This window comes from Lycium ferocissimum, chromosome 9 (genome assembly GCF_029784015.1).
Source record: "Lycium ferocissimum isolate CSIRO_LF1 chromosome 9, AGI_CSIRO_Lferr_CH_V1, whole genome shotgun sequence".
In the NCBI taxonomy this organism is placed as follows: domain Eukaryota; kingdom Viridiplantae; phylum Streptophyta; class Magnoliopsida; order Solanales; family Solanaceae; genus Lycium; species Lycium ferocissimum.
Genome location: NC_081350.1, coordinates 47,926,569 through 47,945,144, shown reverse-complemented (window position 1 = coordinate 47,945,144; position 18,576 = coordinate 47,926,569). Strand labels below are relative to the sequence as shown.

Here is an 18,576-nt window from a genome sequence, read left to right as displayed (position 1 = left end):
TTTTTCATCTATTTCCATCAACATAAGCACTAATTTTTAAGAAAATTTTTGGGTTACAAAATTTTAAAGATTCCCTATATCATGTACTTCCTCCAAATACCAAAACAACTCCCAAACAATACCAACAACATCCTCAATATTCTACAAGATAAATATGTATATTCTCATCCAAAACTCTCTTCAAACCTCAATCCATAAACCAACAACATCAACACAACAAACTATCACTCTTATTCTTGTAAATATTCCTAAATCAACGTTGATAAAGAGAGATTCAATGATTCATACCTTATCTTTACTAAAGTAGCAAGATCTTCAATATTTTGTTTCCAAGCCAACTCCAACACAAAATGAAATTATAAACGAGACTACACGTTGTAGGACCTCGATTAATATGCCGTAACTTGAATTTTACTCAAAATCCTCACTTTTTATGTGATATAAACGTAGAGGTTGCTGAATTTTCTGGAAATTTTCAAAAAAGTTTTTGATGGAAAACGGGGTTTTTTAACCTTTTAGTGGCTCAAAGTCAGCGAAAAGATCGTAGCAAAGATCGTAGCATCACCGTAGCAAAGATCGTTTTCATTCGTCGACAAAATTGTAACGTCCATAATTCTCTACTCCGATGTCCTATCGTGACATCGGTTGTTGCGTTGAAAACTAGACTCGACGAACTTCATTTTAGGATTTTGAAACACCTTAAAACTCCTAATATGCATGAAGATATACCCCTCCAAAGTTGATCCAAAATTCTATCCTTGATTCTGCCAACTTTTTTTTTTCTTTCAAATTTTCGGCAAACTTATTTTTCCTTGATTTGCTTGATTACAGCAGTCTTCCATATCTTATTATATGAACTTAAACCTCGTAACCATGAGATAGAATTCATACAATCTCCCATATCCTAGGAAATGCTCCACGTCTACACTTAAACAACTAATGCCTAGTAGATTTCACGTACGTACAAGACTACGACGTGTAACAATTGGTTCGATTGTTTGCGGCACCCGCTCGACATTGGGGTAGATTATGGCTTACTCTAGTCAGACTCTGATTAGAGAATCGTATGAAGTTGTAGAAAGTGATGGGGATTGTATGATAGGCCTTTCGGGCATGAAGTGGAGGTGAATTCCAATTAGGTTGGTTCCGTCAGCTGTTACGTGGGCTTGTCGTCATATGTGCTATTTTCTGTGATTATCACCTACTTGTATTTATGTCATATACTAGCTTACTCATCACATGAAAGGGAAGTGTAATATTGATAATTGAATCGTGAACAGTAACATGACTTCGACTTGGTAATTGTATATTGGTGATATTGTTGAGATTGACATCATGCAAGGCATGCTTTCCATATTACTCTTATGTTGTCCTCATGGTGAGGTGAGTGATTGAGAGACCACGAGGTCTTTGCCGAGATTGAGAGTGATAGAGAGACTCCGAGTTCTTTATCGGAGATTGAGATTGACAGAGAGACACTACAAAAAAAGCGACGTCTAGCCACGGATGTTTTACGACAAACCATTTTCTATAGCTAATTAATGACAGAATAGCAATCGAATAGTAGATTCGTCGCTAAATAAGTAAGAAAAATGTAAATAGCTAATGTAGCGACATATTTTTTATTAAACAACAAAGTTATATTTAAGCGATGGATTTAATATCCGTTGCCAGTTTTGTTGCCATGATTTAAATTTATTTCCTAGGGCACAAAACTCTAATAGTATCGCCTGTCTTCTACAATAGAAAAACGCATAGAAGAAGCGCGCAAAATAGCCGTCATTTTTTTTGCGCGGAGTGCGCTCTTTTGGGGTGGTCTTTAAATTTTTGCCTCATATTTGAAATCTTTAAAATTTGCCCTTCTATTTTCTAACACCCATAGTTCCAGGTTCGAACCCACGCCAGCTTAAAATTTTAAAAAATTCGCAAGCGCGTAGTTTAAATTTCGCTATCTTGGACCCGGCATACTTTTGTTAAGGAATTACCAAAGTTATGCCGGACGACATACTTATACGCGGCGACTTGGCAAAGAGCGGTCCGGCATAACTTTGATAATTCCTTCACAAAGTTACGCCGTCCGCATAAAAGTTTGCCCATTTGTGAGCACCCACCAAAGATAACTTTGGCAGAATTATCAAAGTTACGGACCCGAGATACTTATGCCAAGTCCGCCCATAAGGCATAAGTATTCAAGAAAAAGTCAGCTTCTTCACATAATTTTTAACTACACGCCTATCCTAATTAAAATAAAATGTGTAATCCAAACTTAACAATATTAACACATCCGCCACGATTGGACAACCCCCATCATGAATTGCATTTCCAGACAAAGATTCGTACCATTTCCACCTGAAGACAAGAAAGCATGTTTATTCCCCGTCAAGAAGTAAATCTTAGATAAAGCCAAGACAATACCCGTGTAAGTAAGCTAGCTATAGATGGTCAAAGCACCCGAATGCTACCCACAATGTCGAAACTTTAGTCCTCCACGTGATACACCTAGCAAGCTTCCACAAGAATGATGAATATTTTGAACCACTTTCTTCGATAACTGTAACAAAACATGCTATGACTTATCACTCAAATATTTATTTCGTTAGGACCCGCATAACTTTGATAATTCCTTCACAAAGTTATAGGGGGCATACTTTTAATAGGCAAATTTTACCGGATCCGGCATAACTTGTGAAGGAATTATCAAAGTTATGCGACCCGCATACTTATGCCAAAGTCCGCCCACAAGGCATAAGTATACGGTCCGCATAACTTTTGTAATTCCTTCACAAATACGCTCGTCACAGCGGCATAGGCCAAATTTAAACCGCTTCTTAATTTTTTTTAAAATTTTGATCGCGCGGGGTTCGAACCCGGAACCTATGGGTGTTAAATTTCAAGGGCAAAATTTAAACATTTCAAATATAGGCAAAATTTAAGACCACCCCAAAGAAGGGCAATTCTAATTGCCCAATACCGCTTGAGGAAAGACAGTTCAAGGGCACACAACTTACTCTAGGGTATTAATTAGTCCCACTTTGTTGCTTTTCCACATTTTGTATTCATTACCCGATCTAGGGTTTATCTCGTAACTATATAGAAGCATGAGTTTGAAATAGGATAGACATGCTTGCTTCAATTAGCAGGGGTATTTTAGTCATTTGTATTTCTTGAGCTATTCAATACGTGGCCACTCCATGCTCACTTCGGTCCAGCTGGCTTAACTCCAACAGCCGTATCATTAAACTAGAACATTCAATTGTATTTTTGTAGTTACTTTGGACTTTCAGTGAAGTATGCAATTACCTCTTTCAGTTTTTGTGCAAATCTTCGGCTACCTTTGTTTCCTTGGGTTTTTGAGTTCTCTTCAGACTTACAATTTCATAGCAATTGTTGTTTAGTCTTTTGGAACTCCAGCTAGTAATTGCATACTTGTATCTATTTTTTTCTAGGTTATTCTTCATCGTTATCAAATTATTGTTATTGAATTTTGGTGCTCCCGTAATTATGATTTGCAGTTGTAATTTAGAGATGTCACTGTGCTATTAATAAGCAAAGAATCCTTATTAGTATCAAATTCCAAATATGTGCATATGCAATAAACATCTATGTCCAGAATTTTCTGTGCATTTAGAACTTGTGAGGTGTTTTTTTTTTTTTTTTTTTTTTTTTTTTTGGGTGTCTGCAGAGGAGATACGCAAGGCCTGTTATCACAAGAATTCAGAACAAATGGCTGGTTTGGAGAGCGCAATAGCTAAGCCAGGTGTTCTAGGATGACACAAAAAAGATTCTTCTTTTTCTCACGGACTTCTACGCCCTTTATCCTGTTATTGTAGGGTAATTTTCTACGCCAAAGTTAATGTTTCCATGTTTATGAATTTAGATGCTTTCTTCATTTTGTTGGAAACATTGGTAGTGATATCTCACTTTACTGCGCACTAAAGAATTGTATAAAGTTCAAGTTTTTCATCAGCATTATTGAACTTTGAATACATAGTTGATGAAACATGGGAGGTCATTTCATCTGCCGCAGTAGGAATGTTAATCTTTGCTCCTACAAAGCAGGCAATTGCAGCTAAAAGTGCATAAGAGAAGGGGGGAAAACAAACCTTTTGTTCCATCGTATCGACTACTTCCGTTTACAGTTGGATATCTTTGTAATTTACAATTTGTAGTATTGAATTTAAAGCATCTTACTTGAAGTAGGATGCTATTTGTGGTGTTGAGTTTAAAGTACCTAATCTAAAGTATGATTGGTAACTGTTTGTCTTTTCACGTACATGGGAAAAGTGTAAAATGGCATCTCCTTTTCTGTGATATATGTTTGAGAGAGACAGTAACTTAAATAAATGGAGGATATATTATGGATTTCAAATGTGTTTTATTCAGTAGGAACGTTGTTGTTGTTGTGTGTGCTATAAATTATTTCAGTTGGTATCATATTAAGTGCAGCAATATTTATAATCTTATCTAATAATATTCGTTGCTTGTGTCGTTCTCGATAGATGAGCCAACAACTTTCTCCGATTTGCCTGTTCCTTCCGTCACTAGGATCCCATATAGTGAGAAGGATGCATTACTAAGGAGGTATTTATATGCAACTTATTTTGCTTATTTGACATTACATAAAGTCCATATCAATTGTGCTATTGTTATGGTTCAAACTCGAGAAACTTTACTAAGTTAAAAATTGAAATATAGCTCAATAAGTATGTTCTTCATCTAAGTACTAGCCAATAATAATTAGACAGTAGAATTATGGAAAAAACGTGTCATTTAATCTCAAACTGAACAACCAGTGCACACTCTTGCCCCTCTCTCTCTACTTTTCTCCCAACATTTCTAGATTTCTAATTACTCACTTAATCAAGTATTCAAGTTTCAACACCTCCTTCGACGCTTGCTACACCATTCACATCCATCTTATCTCTTCTATTTACTTTGTGTAACTCGCTCTTATTTCTGGCCTTGTGAATGCTCACATATTTAGTTTGCAGATTGTATTGGAACTACTAGGGGGGGAAGTGGAAGACCATCACCAAAAGATTTGGTCAACCCTTTCCTTTGAGCATAGTGTTTGTGAATTGAAAGGTATAATAAGTTTATTGAAACTGAGTTCATATGCGTTTATAGTTTCATAGACTTTAATCTTTGTCGGCTTTTGGCACCAAGTTATATATTTTCAGGTTTGCAATTTTATTGACCGACTTTGAACGGTATGGAGTAACGATTTACTGTAGCTCCTCATCTCTGCAGACTGAAATTCTGCGCTTTGACTTTGTTTTCTTAATTTCTGATAAGTTTATCGGTAGTTTGTATCTGTAACTTAAACTTGATGATTAAACCAATTCTATGTCTTGTAAGGTAATTACATCGACCTTTCATGTGAATTTCATATTGGTTTGAATGTTGGGTTCTAATTTTCAGTTAATTATCTTTTACTCAGTTAGTTTGTAGCTGTTTTTAGTTATTTTGGCGTTCTAAGGTTAATCAAATTATGTGGAATTAATTGTTGTTTTCTTGAAAATTGTAATGGCTTTAATATGTATACAACCAGCATTTGTTACAACATTTGATTTGACCATTCTTTGGGTGTAAAACCATGGTGGAAATATAATGGACAGCGGTGCATTGCAAAATGTCAAATTACTTACCATTAGCATGTATGCCTAATCTTTCAAGTGGTTATACATAGTACGTAATGGTATGCGCATCTCCAGTTACATGTTCTTTTATTGTAGTGTTCTAATAAATTCTCAATCGAAAATGTTGTAGGTTAACTCTGTGAAAATTGTGTAGATGAATAGATATTTAGAAGGCATGATTTTGTTGTGCTTTAAAGCTGTAGTCACTGAAATATTGGGACATTGTCAAGATAATTTGCAGAGGAATAGTTTCATGTTAAGTAATAGATCTTTGTGAAGAGGAACTCAAATCAGTCAATCACCTTTTGTAACGACCCGCTCGGTCGTTATTTAATACTTTGTGAAACCCGTGCTCAATCTAGGCCTATGATCTTAAATGGTAAGCCCCATGGGGTGTTTAAATGATTAATAGTGGGAAAAATCAGTTTCGGAAAGAGTTAAAAATTATGGGCCCGGGCAGAAGTTGGTCCGCTACAGCGGCCAGAGTACCGCCGCAGCGGTCCCGCTATAGCGAACCCGACGTCCGCCGCAATGACTTCACGGACCAGTGGACATGTTTTTCTATACTCAATTTTATATTTCACCCTCTTATTTAATAAAAGACCTTCCAAAACTGCTATTAAGTTTTGCCTGAAGAAAAACCCTTGACACTAAGAAAAAGAGGCTCATCTAACATTCTTCATACCCTTCCCTACAATTACCATCTCCCGCGGATTTCGGATAAAGGCTAGAAGGGTGAATGCTTCATGGAAGTTCGAATAATTGTTCGTCATCGAGGTAGGTTACGGTTTACTTGAGTTAGACTTTGATTAATGAATCGTATATACGTATAGAATTGACGGGAGAATGCATGATTAGGTCTCCGGACACAGAGCTTGGATGAGTAAGTTCTTAATGTAATGGAAGTTTTGTGTGTATCTAGTAACTAGGATAACAATGAGTATATGATTGGGTACTAAGTTCTACACTCGTTGATGTTTGTGTGTTACGGATTAGGAAGTGATTAATTGTCATGGTTAAAAAGGGATATCCCGTTGTTTAGAGTAATTATTCCTCGGTATAATTGATCTCCGCATTTATTGTCAAGTAAATTGCAATATTCATATGGTTGTTCATATATTCATATGGTTGTTCATTCTTATTAATAAAGAGGATTGCATTGGGCGAATTGAAGGAAGACATAATAGTGCTACGCCCATCAAGGGCATATTTCATGACATTGTTTTCATTCATTGGTATTGTTGCATATATTGCATGTGGTTACGAGGTAATGCATGGAGCAGGAAGTCTGAGTAAGCATCAGTTGCACTACCCGGCTTATGGCCGAGTTGGAATGAATATGTGGTACTACTTGATAATCGAGCATTGGAGATTATGTAAGGTTAAATATATTTACATATATAAAAAGGTATATTTGACCAAGGGTGAGGATGTGGCCTTGATTGTCACTAGGGTCCGAGGAGTGAGTCTGGAACGAGTGGTACATGAACACCATGGGTCCCCTGCAAGTCATGACTACTGAGCAATGACATCAGTTAGCTTGTATGTACAGCGTGTATTTGGTCTTCGCATCGCATTTGCATTGCATTGCATTTCATACTTCCATATCCTCATATTTATGTGTTGTCGGTTGTCACATGGCATTGTGCATCTCCATAATTGTGTTGTACCGTGCGAGGTGTTGATCATTATGAAGGTGTTGGTGTAAGAGTGAATTAGTAAATGGTAGAGTTTTGCATTTAGTCGGATGGACGTGACAGTCCCAGTGGTTGGTGGGAGTGTGGTGAGTATGTTTCCGTGGATGTATCATACCTTAGCGAGTGAACTGAATAGAAAGCTCTATGGCTAATAACCAGGAAGTAGACATTAGTGTAAAAGAGGACATAAGACATAATTAATTGACCTAAAGAAATGCGGAATAGGACTACATTTGACTGGTTGGATGACCGGTAATACTGTGGAAATAAGAGGAGTGAAATAACTGGTTCGGTTCTCAAATGCTATTCAAACAAATGTAAATAATTAAAGTTGAAATAACTCGACCTTGTGTCTTGTGAAGGAATTATTCACGGGTTTGGATGTCATTTAGGAAGAAGTAGTTTTAAAAAACAGATTAATAGTGAATATATGTTTCTTAATTCTACAACTATTCTCTTCATTCCTCAAACGAATGCAACTACTATTAGGTTAGATCTCAATAAGCAGTTCGAACTATGAAACAAAGCAACATGTGTTGTGCTTAATAAACCCAACTTAGTTAAACAGAAAATTAGAACAGCAGCACCCAGATGAAAATTATAGGACAAACAAAGTGTTTGAACTGGGGATAGAATTGACTAAATGAATCGATGTATAGGGTAATGAATCACATTGTTTGCTGATGCATTTCACTATACAATTTAATGTTCTAAAGAGTACTATTTTTTGGGATTTGCTCTCCATCATAGGAATGCTAACAATAAAAAAAAATAAAAAAAAGATTATGAGTAGTGTTTCAGTAATTAATATTGATAACAAATCAAGTGTATGAAGTTTCTGCAGACAAAATGAAAAGTACATTCAACTGTTTGCTATATTGTTTATATCTGTGAAAAATTATGTGGCATCCTCGTATAAATATATCTCTCTTATTTTCTTGGGGCAATATATTATAATTACCTTTCAAAACAAATGAAGTATGCAAATAAACATACCAGAAATGTCAAACGTCATGTCTAACAAAAAACATACCAAAATGAAGTCATATCTCTTTTCAGCATCAAAAAAGAAAATATCTTGACTTTCTAGTTTACCTAATGGTGTCACATTTCAAAAGATGCTTCTCTCTTTATCTCCAGCCAAAATGAAAAGCCACAGTGAAAAGGCACCAAACAGTAATTAAGGTTTTGTTCTCATTTTGAAAAGGCTGGCAATAATTAATATTTGAGAACGGTTGGAAAGAAAAATTGGAACCATTAGATAGATATCGATATTATGTACGTAGAATATATACTCTTCCCCCGCCTCAAATTATTTATAAGTATATAAAAAATTAATTGTCCCAAATTATTTGTCGTTTTAGAAGTTCAAGGAACAATTAATTATTTTTTTCTCATTTTATCCTTAGTAGAATTTTTTTATTAAGAAGATAACATTAATAGAGTAAACATTTAATGGAGAGAGATTATAATTTAGACATAAATAAAGGTATAAGTAGTCAAATACACATCCTAATTAATATTCTTAAAGAAAGATGTAAAACAAAAAAAATGACAAATAATTTGAGACGACAGGAATAGTTGATTAGTAAGTGCAAAATATACCAATGATTTCCGCAGTTTATATATCTTTTTCTTTTTTGTTCTTTAATGTGTGGAAGCTTTCACTTTGTGTGATGTAACTGTACTCTTTAAGATTTGTTTGGAAATGTATTATATATTCCCTCTCTTCCCTCTACTCCAAGTTCCAAGTTGTTCGACACTACAATCTTTTTGATGAAATCAAACAGTTTTCTACAGTTAGACAACTTGTTTTGAGTACTTTTCCGTTTCAATTTATGTGAATTTTTTCGGACATGATGGTCAAACTTTATAACTTTGATCGTAAATTTTGATATAGATTTTACAAATTTGTAAGAATAAAATTTATATATATTTAGAAATTACATAAAAAGTACTATAAGTCATGATAATTTATAATTCAAATAATTAAGAAAAATGTAAAAACGCGTCACAAAGAACCACCTGGAACCTCCAAATAGTAATAGATTCACATAAATTGAAACAGAGTATAATTTTTGAAAATTTGATTTATAGTTGAACAAACAATCGCTCTCATCCAACACTGGAGAAAGCAAAGTTGTAAAAATAAAAAAGGTTGGAAAAGAAACGGGAAAGTGGAAGGGTGAAAAGGTCAATGATCTTGCCTATAAAAAAAAAAAAAAAAGCTGCTTATTTTTGCAAGATATTCTAAAACGGTGATAAAAATTAAATTGATACTACTTTTTTTTAATTTGGAAATTAATTAAAAATTTAATTAATGACATGATTTATCCGGAGTCATTTGATATAAGAATTCATTCTTCTAATGGGAGAAATAAAGCGTGCAATGTTCACACACACCACTCATTTAATTATTGATAGGAAGGCAAATTTTGATATTTTACATTCTCTTTGTCCTAATACTAACTCAAGACGTTGGTTTTATACCAAACCTATGAATGTATGTGATGTGTATGAATATACACAATTATCACTTAACCAAAGTTCTTCATTAAAGCACTTAACTATAGTAAATTGCTTTGGTTTGTTGTAAACACCCTATGTGGATAAGTTTTTACAGGTGTGCGACATACCCGTTTCTATAACTCCCATTTTTTGCAACCTCTTTTTTATCCCTTTTTGGTTGAATAAAATGCATTTTAGCTTCCAGACTTTGACTTCTTTAGACTCATTTTGATATACGAATTCATTCTTTTAGTGGGAGAGATAAAGCGTGCAACACTCACACCACTCATTTAATTATTGATAGTAATTAAGAGCAGTTTGGATACTTTGCATATGCTTTAACTCGTGTTAAATGCTAGATCTTCAAATAAAATAAGGATGGGTATGTTAGAGATTATCATAATTGTTGTCAAGTAGTACAAAATATAGCACTTCCTTTATCCATTTTTATTTATCCACTTTATTAAAAACAGAGCCAGCCTTAGGGTCAAGCAACTAAAGCTTGAGCTTTAGGCCCCCACCATATTTGTGTGTCCCCATCTTTTTTGCCAACAATAGGTTAATTAATTAATTATTATTTTTTTTTGGAAAATAATGAGTACTTGTAAGTAGAAAAGCATAATTTTTAAAATGAATATCAAAAATAGATTTTCATTTTTACTTGTCCACTTTCGCTTATTTAGATAAAAATAATTTATTTTTGATGTTATACCATTATCATTAATTACTCATTTCAAATCATTTTTTAAGTCCATTAAGACTATATACCAATTAATATGAGCATCTTGGTAAAATATGCACTTCATTTATCATTTTTTTATGCAAAATTCACAGTGGACAAGTAAAAGTGAACGGATGGAGTACGTTTTTATACTATGCTCTTTCTTGACTTGTCCGAATGTCGATCTCTTATATAACATTTATACACTCGTATACTATCTTTCTTGCTTTTATGAATTCCAATCTAATATATATATATATATATATATATATATATATATATATATATATATATATATATATATATGATTCTACGAAAAATCATAGGTTAAGACTACTTTTGTACAATATATTGCATTCTTTTATGTTTTTTCTTTTTGTTTCAAAGAGGAGTTATTGAGCAGCCAAAAGATATTTTGGAATCAAATTACTGATTTTCTTTTTTTAATCAAATTCTCTTAGTCTAAATTTTGAAGTGTTATTTTTATCTCTAATAATTTATGTTTTTACATTAGTTTTACTTCATAGTATTTATATATGTCAACTTGAAAATATGAATCCAACTATGTAGTTTAACGCCTCTCATCGAATGTTAGCTTTAGGCCACAAATACCGTCACTTTTACTTGTCCAATTTAGTAAATCAAGACAAAATTCATCACTCAGTTTCAAATTTACCGCACGATTATTAAATAAAATCATTTCCCAAAATATTGAATTTATCATATTCAAAGGGTGATATGGTAAATTATTATTTTATAATTACTTCTTAAAGCGTATGCCAAGACAAATATATTGACTAAAAATTAAGATCCGTCACTGCTTATATATACTAATACTTTGATTGATTTTTATATAGTTAGTGTTAGTGATGGAGTTAGAATTTTAATTAGGGGATTCAAAAAGATTTGAGTTCGAGAGTTGAAACTTTAATTTGTGGCGTAAACTAATTTTTTAGCCATCTTTCGTTTTTTTTTTTTTTTTTTTTTTTTGGTTTTTAAGATTGCCATCTTTAGTTACCACTTCATTAGAAAAGATTTTGTTTTATAACATTTGCTTATTTCTTAATTTGGAGGGATTTATTTGAATTTCTTCGGCGAGGGTTGTGTTTTGTATGGAGGTTTGGGAGAACAAGTTCTTCCGTACATAAGTGACATTCCAAGATCCTTATACTGTTATTCTAATTGATTTTTATATTGTTGATTAGGGGTGTACAAAGTAAACCGACAAACCGCACCAAATCGATAAATCGAGTCAAACCGAGAAAAAAACCCGATTAGTGATTTGGTTTGGTGTTGAAAAAAAAAAAAACCGATCATAATTGGTTTGGTTTGGTTTTAGCTAAAAAAGGTCAAACCGAACCAAACCAACCCGACATTACATGTATTCAATTTTTAAAATATTTTATACATAAAAATATTTATTTGTAATGTAATTTATAAATATTTCTTAATTTTTTCGTAGTTTTTTATCTATTATCATATTATTCAAGCTTGAACTTAGAATTTTAAATGTCAATAAGTTTTATATCTTATGGATATTAGTAACTCATATAAAATCCACCAAAACCAACTCAATACTAATACTAACAAAAGAAATTCAATTTACCACTAGGAATGAAAATAATGTTGGATATTTATTCTTTAGTTTTGTATAATTGGTTTAGAGAGTGAAAATACATAGCTTAAGTTTTTTTTCTTGTCATGCAATTAATACTTATTAGCCGTACTTATTTTAGCATGACTTAGTATTTTTAGATTATGGTCATTTTCTTTATGGCTTATTAATTAGCAATATTTATTTTAACCGATTTTATTATCTTTTGTTGAATATTTTATTACAACATCATCACTCTTCTCACATTTTGTGTTATTTTCTTATGAAACACCTTAATTATATAGTTGTATCTTACTAGGACTAAAGAAATATTTGAAGTAAAAGTTATATATCTTGTATCAAGACTATTCCAAAAAAAATCCGAAAAAACCTGAGAAAACTGAATAACCCGAGAAAATCCGAGGTTGAAAAACCCGAATTTTATTGGTTTGATTTGGTGTATAAATTAAAAAAATCCGATGCAATTGGTTTAGTTTGGTGTTTAAAAAAACCGAACCAACCCGGTCCATGTACACCCTGTGTTGATCAACATCGATGGCATAAATATTCTAGTAAAAAGATTCAAAAACAATTACAAGAATTTCAATTGTCAAAGCTAAAGTCCAATTACTTGTAATCTATGAACAACCTTTACCACTTCATCAGAAAAATTTTGTTTTACGACATTTGCTTGTTTATACAAATATAAAATTCAGAATGAAGAGATTCCTTTGATTTCTGAGGGTATGTTTGGTATGTAGGTTGATAAAAATGTTTTGAAAAGATTTTTTTAGGAAAAAAGTTCTTTTAAAAAATTAGGAAAAACAAATTTCATAAGTATCATTCTAAGATTAAGGGGGTCCTTCCACCTACCCCAACGACACCCCAACCCCTATCTCGACATCCTTGACCATCCCACTCCCCCTCATCTCACCCCACAGTATTTTCCTAGATTACACATATGAATACTCTTGACAAAATATCTTTTGCATACTTAAGTCCGAGCTTGTCGCACAGGGCTTGCCTAGTGCGGGTTATCTCTCCTGTGTCGTTTGAGGGCTATTGCACAGGAGCGGAATTTTCTCTGTCCGCACCCAAAGGATAGCGGCTACCGGTTTCCTTGTCATAAAAAAAACATATTTATTTTTGCATACTTACATTTAATAGAAAAACATTTTCCTTCGTGCCAAATACACCCTAAATGTAGTTGTGCCCCTTGTTGATACATCTTGACTTCTTATAAAAATTATTTACATTATTTTTTATATTAGTAAATCATGCTTATAGTAGAGAAAAAAATTAGAGATTATAGGCCCTCTTAATTAGATGGCGTAAAAAATTAAACTCCCAATTAATATGTATACTTCACTTTTATATAGTACTGACCGTGTGAAAACAAGATTAATATTCAATACAATAAGGTCGCTATAAATGTGGTTATAACTTATAAGTAACTGTCTATCTTAAAAACGGTATAATGAATATATAGTAAGTAATAACTTTTTAAATTTATACTGATTATTATAAAAATCAGTCTAAATTTGCGTTGTCACCCTGTGTAAATCAAAAAATTTGGTACTTATTGCAGGCTGACTGGAAGACAATATTGAGTTTAGCATTTCAATCGGTAGGAGTTATCTACGGAGACATAGGGACTTCTCCTCTCTATGTTTTTCAAAGTACATTTACTCATAAAATTGAAGACAAGGATGGCATTTTGGGAGTATTGTCACTCATCATATATACAAATAAATAATTCTCGTACGGTCGTACCTATGACCAAATATGTCTTCACTGTCATGGGCCAACGACAATGGCAATGGTGAGTAATAAGAGTACTAGTTAATTGTTTTTCAAATACCATTTTATGTAATAATATTGCTTTTTGGAGAGTCAAACTATTTTGCCTTTACTTAAAGAAAAATCAATTTTTCTTAAATATTTTACATTATTAATTATGTAGACTTATGAATAGTATTTTTCACGTAATTTTTAAATATATAAGTTTCTTCTTAAAAAAAATAACACTTGAAAAATATATGCCTGGGTTCACACAAGAACTTATTTTTCCGTTTCACTTTGTTTGGCACATTTACTATTTAGTCAAAGAAATTCTTCTTTGACCACATTTACTTAAATATTTTTCGAATTATCAACTATTTTGACTTTATAAATAGTACTTTTTTATGTAGTTTTCAAATGTACAAATTTTGTCTTCAAAAACTTGAAAAATCTATGTTTGAATTCACACGAAAAATTAAGTAATTTAAATTCGCATACTTCCAAACATGCCAAACTAAATGGAACAAAATTAAAAAAGAATGTTTTAATCGTCAAGAGATTTCAAATACATTACATAAAATGAGATGTAGAAAATACTGTTTGTATTGATCTCCTCCTTGCCCCCACATGTTTAATTATTTGCTTCTTTTGTTTAATTATTTGCTTCTTTTGTGCACACAAGAGGAGCATTTGCATTGTGTTCCTTAATATGTCGATATGCAAAAGTGAGTCTCATTCCAAATCAGGAGCCAGAGGACAGGGAGCTTTCACATTATGGTTTGGACATACCATCCAGTCCATTTAAAAGGGCCCAAAAGATCAGACATAAATTGGAGAAGACTATTTTTGCTAAAATTGTTCTTTTCTTCCTTGCCATTCTTGGAACATCTATGGTCATTGGAGATGGAGTCCTCACTCCTTGTATCTCAGGTTCCTATTGAATTTTTACACTATTACAATACCTAAAAGATAATTAGAGGTAATTGTATATGATTAGTGAAATTAAATCATATTAGCATTATAAAAATTATTTATGTCATTACCATATATTAGTATCATATTACAGGTCAATCTATAAATACTGAGTGACTTAACTCTATTACACGTTGTTGCTAAAAGGAGAGGGATCGGATTTCTCTCTCATTTGGCATAAGAGGGCCCCTAGTGGGAGGCCTGTATTTTAGGCTACTTAGGGCCGTTTAGGGCAAATTAAAAAAACGGTTTATAAGTTCTAAAACAAACATAAAAAATAATAAGTTAGGCTATCCTAACTTATTTTTGAGCTTATTTTAAGACAAAAATAGCTTATAAAGGCTTAGTACCAAACACTCAAAAAAACTGAAAACAGCTTATAAATTGTTTTCAGCAACTTATAAGTTATAAGCTAAGCCAAACGGGCTCTTAGTTGATTTACCACTTATTACTATTTCATTTTAATCAACATTTCATAATAGTTAAAAAAAATCTCATCATCTTATTACTAATACAAACAACATCCATAATAGTTAAAAATCCCTTTTCTCGCCTCCATGTTGTCATGGGGTAATGTGGGGACGTAAAAAAGGTGGTCCTATTAGCTCGTTTAGTTCATAAGCTAATTGTCTATAATAAGTAAAACTAGTAACTTGAAAATTAAGACAGACGCCTACTATAACAAAGATAAATTAAACTGATAATGCAAAATTATTTACTTCATCAATGTAAATATAATTACTTACATTAAATATAATTACTTACATCCTCATTTAATTTGATGTTTTTTTGCATGCAGTTCTCTCTGCCGTAAGTGGGATCAAGCCTTTAGGCCATAGTTCTACAGAAATTAAAAGGATGCTAATGAATTCGTGTTTTTCTATTATTTCTTTTAACCATACAAAAACTTTTTCTTTTTTTTGGGTAATGATCCTTGCAGAAGCAATTATGTGTATTTCTATTGCAATACTGGTGGCCCTCTTCTGTGTTCAACGTCTTGATACAGACAAAGTGGGATATACATTTGCACCAGCCATGAGCGTTTGGTTTTTATTAATAAGTGGCACTGGCCTCTACAACTTGTTCAAGCATGATGTGGGCGTCTTACGTGCCTTTTATCCCAAATACATTATTGACTACTTCAAAAGAAATGGTAAAAAAGGATGGCTTTCCCTTGGTGGAGTTATTCTCTGCATTACAGGTTAGAATTTTATTTACAGTATAACATGTTACTTTGTTAATAGGGGCTAATGTAGTATACTAGGAGTATATGTTATGCGTTCATCCGAAACTGGTAGCTTTGATTCGGATTCTGTATATGTTAAAAATTCACTAGATATTAGCAATAGATTTCGAATCAAATAAATAAAGTGGAAAATTTTGAGATCGAACCTATAATGTTTAAATCATGGACCGACAATTGTCTTTAAATCTCGGATCAAAGAATCGTCTTTAATTAAATTTTCTCGTATATGTTCGAAATATTGTTTCTCAAACTATATATAGGATCCGAAGCTATGTTTGTTGATTTGGGTCACTTCAGTGTGCGGTCTGTTCAAGTAAGTCTCCTTAATTTTCTTCCATGTCTTTGACATTCTCAACACTGAGTAACAAAAAAAGAGTCTGGTTAAGAGTACTTCCTCTTTAATAAGTCTTACACGATGCGAAGTTGAATTAGTTGGACCAGTGAATTTTGGTTATCGAATCAGAAGGATGTAATTTTTCTATGGTTGTTGTTTGATCAGGTGTAGAAAAAGCGCAAAATAACAATTGCTTTCTTCTTTTTCCTTTTTCTTGCATGCATCTGGTATCCGAAATTTGTTGGTTTGATTAATTTGATTTCACGCTGCGCAGGACCATGAAAGGGGAACATTCCCAACTAAGGTTTCTCCAATTAAGGATGAAGGAATCTCATTCACTTCATCACACTTGATCTCAATGTTTTTATTACTACACAAATAATAAGACACTATTATCTATATGCCATTGGTTGATTAAGAAAAAGCTCTAAGGAAAACCTTTAAACCTCCTCATAGTACTATTTTATAGCCAAGAAATATTGAGGATTAATTTGTCTTTGCTTTCTCTAATTTTCTTTTGTCAATCTAAGTGAACTCACCATGTGTGTTTAATATATATCTGCAGATAAGCTTCAGTTGCATCGTATTTCCATCTATCCTCTCTGCTTACATTGGGCAAGCTGCTTACCTCTCTAAATTCCCCGAAAATGCGGGCAATGCTTTCTATGCCTCTGTTCCAGGCAAGTCTCCTACCTGCATATATTTTAAATATATCATATTACCTAATTAAATGTGACAAATTTATAAATTCATTACACTTACACTTTTGTAATGCTAATTGCACCAATTATTTGGGAAAATGTAGTTGAATAAACTTGACCCTCAATAAATTTTTGAAACAGAGAGTACAGTACTATGATTAATGTAGTCCATGTATTTTTTTTTGATCAAAAAAAAAAAAAAAAGTAGTCCACATACCTTTCTTTTTTATGCTGTATTGCTCTTCTCATTCTGGAAACCCGTTACCACATTAATCTTCTCACTTTGATGATATAAATATTACTATGTTCATTTTATGGTGTATATATTGATGATGTTAAAAAAAAATACATACACAATCGGATTAAGTAAAAGGTACACTTGCAAGCAACACTTAATAATAAGCATTGATAATGTCACAGTCCAGACCCAACTGTCAAGGTATTGTTTGTTCTACCCAACCTTTGGAGCCTCGCGTTGTTGTGCCCATGTGCTTTAACTCAAAAGGCACCTCAACCATTGGATCCTTAAGTCACACTTTTAACCAAGGCAAGTTTTCTAATGAACCTTCTCGAGTTCATCGCCAGCGGAAGGGGTTCGCCATAAAACTTAGCTTTGGCAGATCCTACATATATGTTATATAAGCACGCGTTTTGGATTCTACTGTTGAGACACCTTTTGGGTTAAAACCCAATGGGTCATCCAAAGTTTCGGACCTCCTGCCCGAACAATACAATTATGTTGGATGCAGAACAAATGTATAAACTAATCATAGAATCATTTATATTTTCATTATCTATAACACCACATATAATTGGTCTTGTTTGTGCTACTTACAGGTCCACTTTACTGGCCAACTTTTGTAGTGGCTGTTGTCGCAGCCATTATTGGTAGTCAAGCAATGATATCTGGAGCTTTTTCTATTGTGGCTCAGGCACAAAGCCTAGGTTGTTTCTCAAGAGTGAAGGTAGTTCACACATCAGCAAAACATGGGGGACAAGTTTACATCCCTGAACTCAATTACTTCCTCATGGTTGCATGTGTTGTAGTTACTCTCTGCTTCAAAACCACCGAAAATTTGGGGAATGCCTATGGTATTTGTGTGGTTATTGCTGAGATAATAACCACAAATATGGTGATATTAATAATGCTTCTTATATGGAAAATCAGCATATGGCGGATAGCCCTGTTCTCTGCGGTCTACATTACCATAGAATCTACATATCTATCTGCTCAGCTGACAAAATTCGCGGAAGGTGGTTTTTACCCTTGGCTTTCTCATTTATGCTTGTGATCATCATGGAATTTGGCACTATGTTCAAAAACATGATACCAATTCAAGCTCAATAACAAGGTCTCGGTGACTACATTAGGGACTTGGCCA

General features: G+C 33.1%; 1 pseudogene; it reads left to right on the top strand.

The window, feature by feature from the left end:
- The window catches only part of LOC132031994 (potassium transporter 5-like), a 33,510-nt pseudogene that overhangs the window by 2,789 nt on the left and 12,145 nt on the right, over positions 1–18,576 (top strand).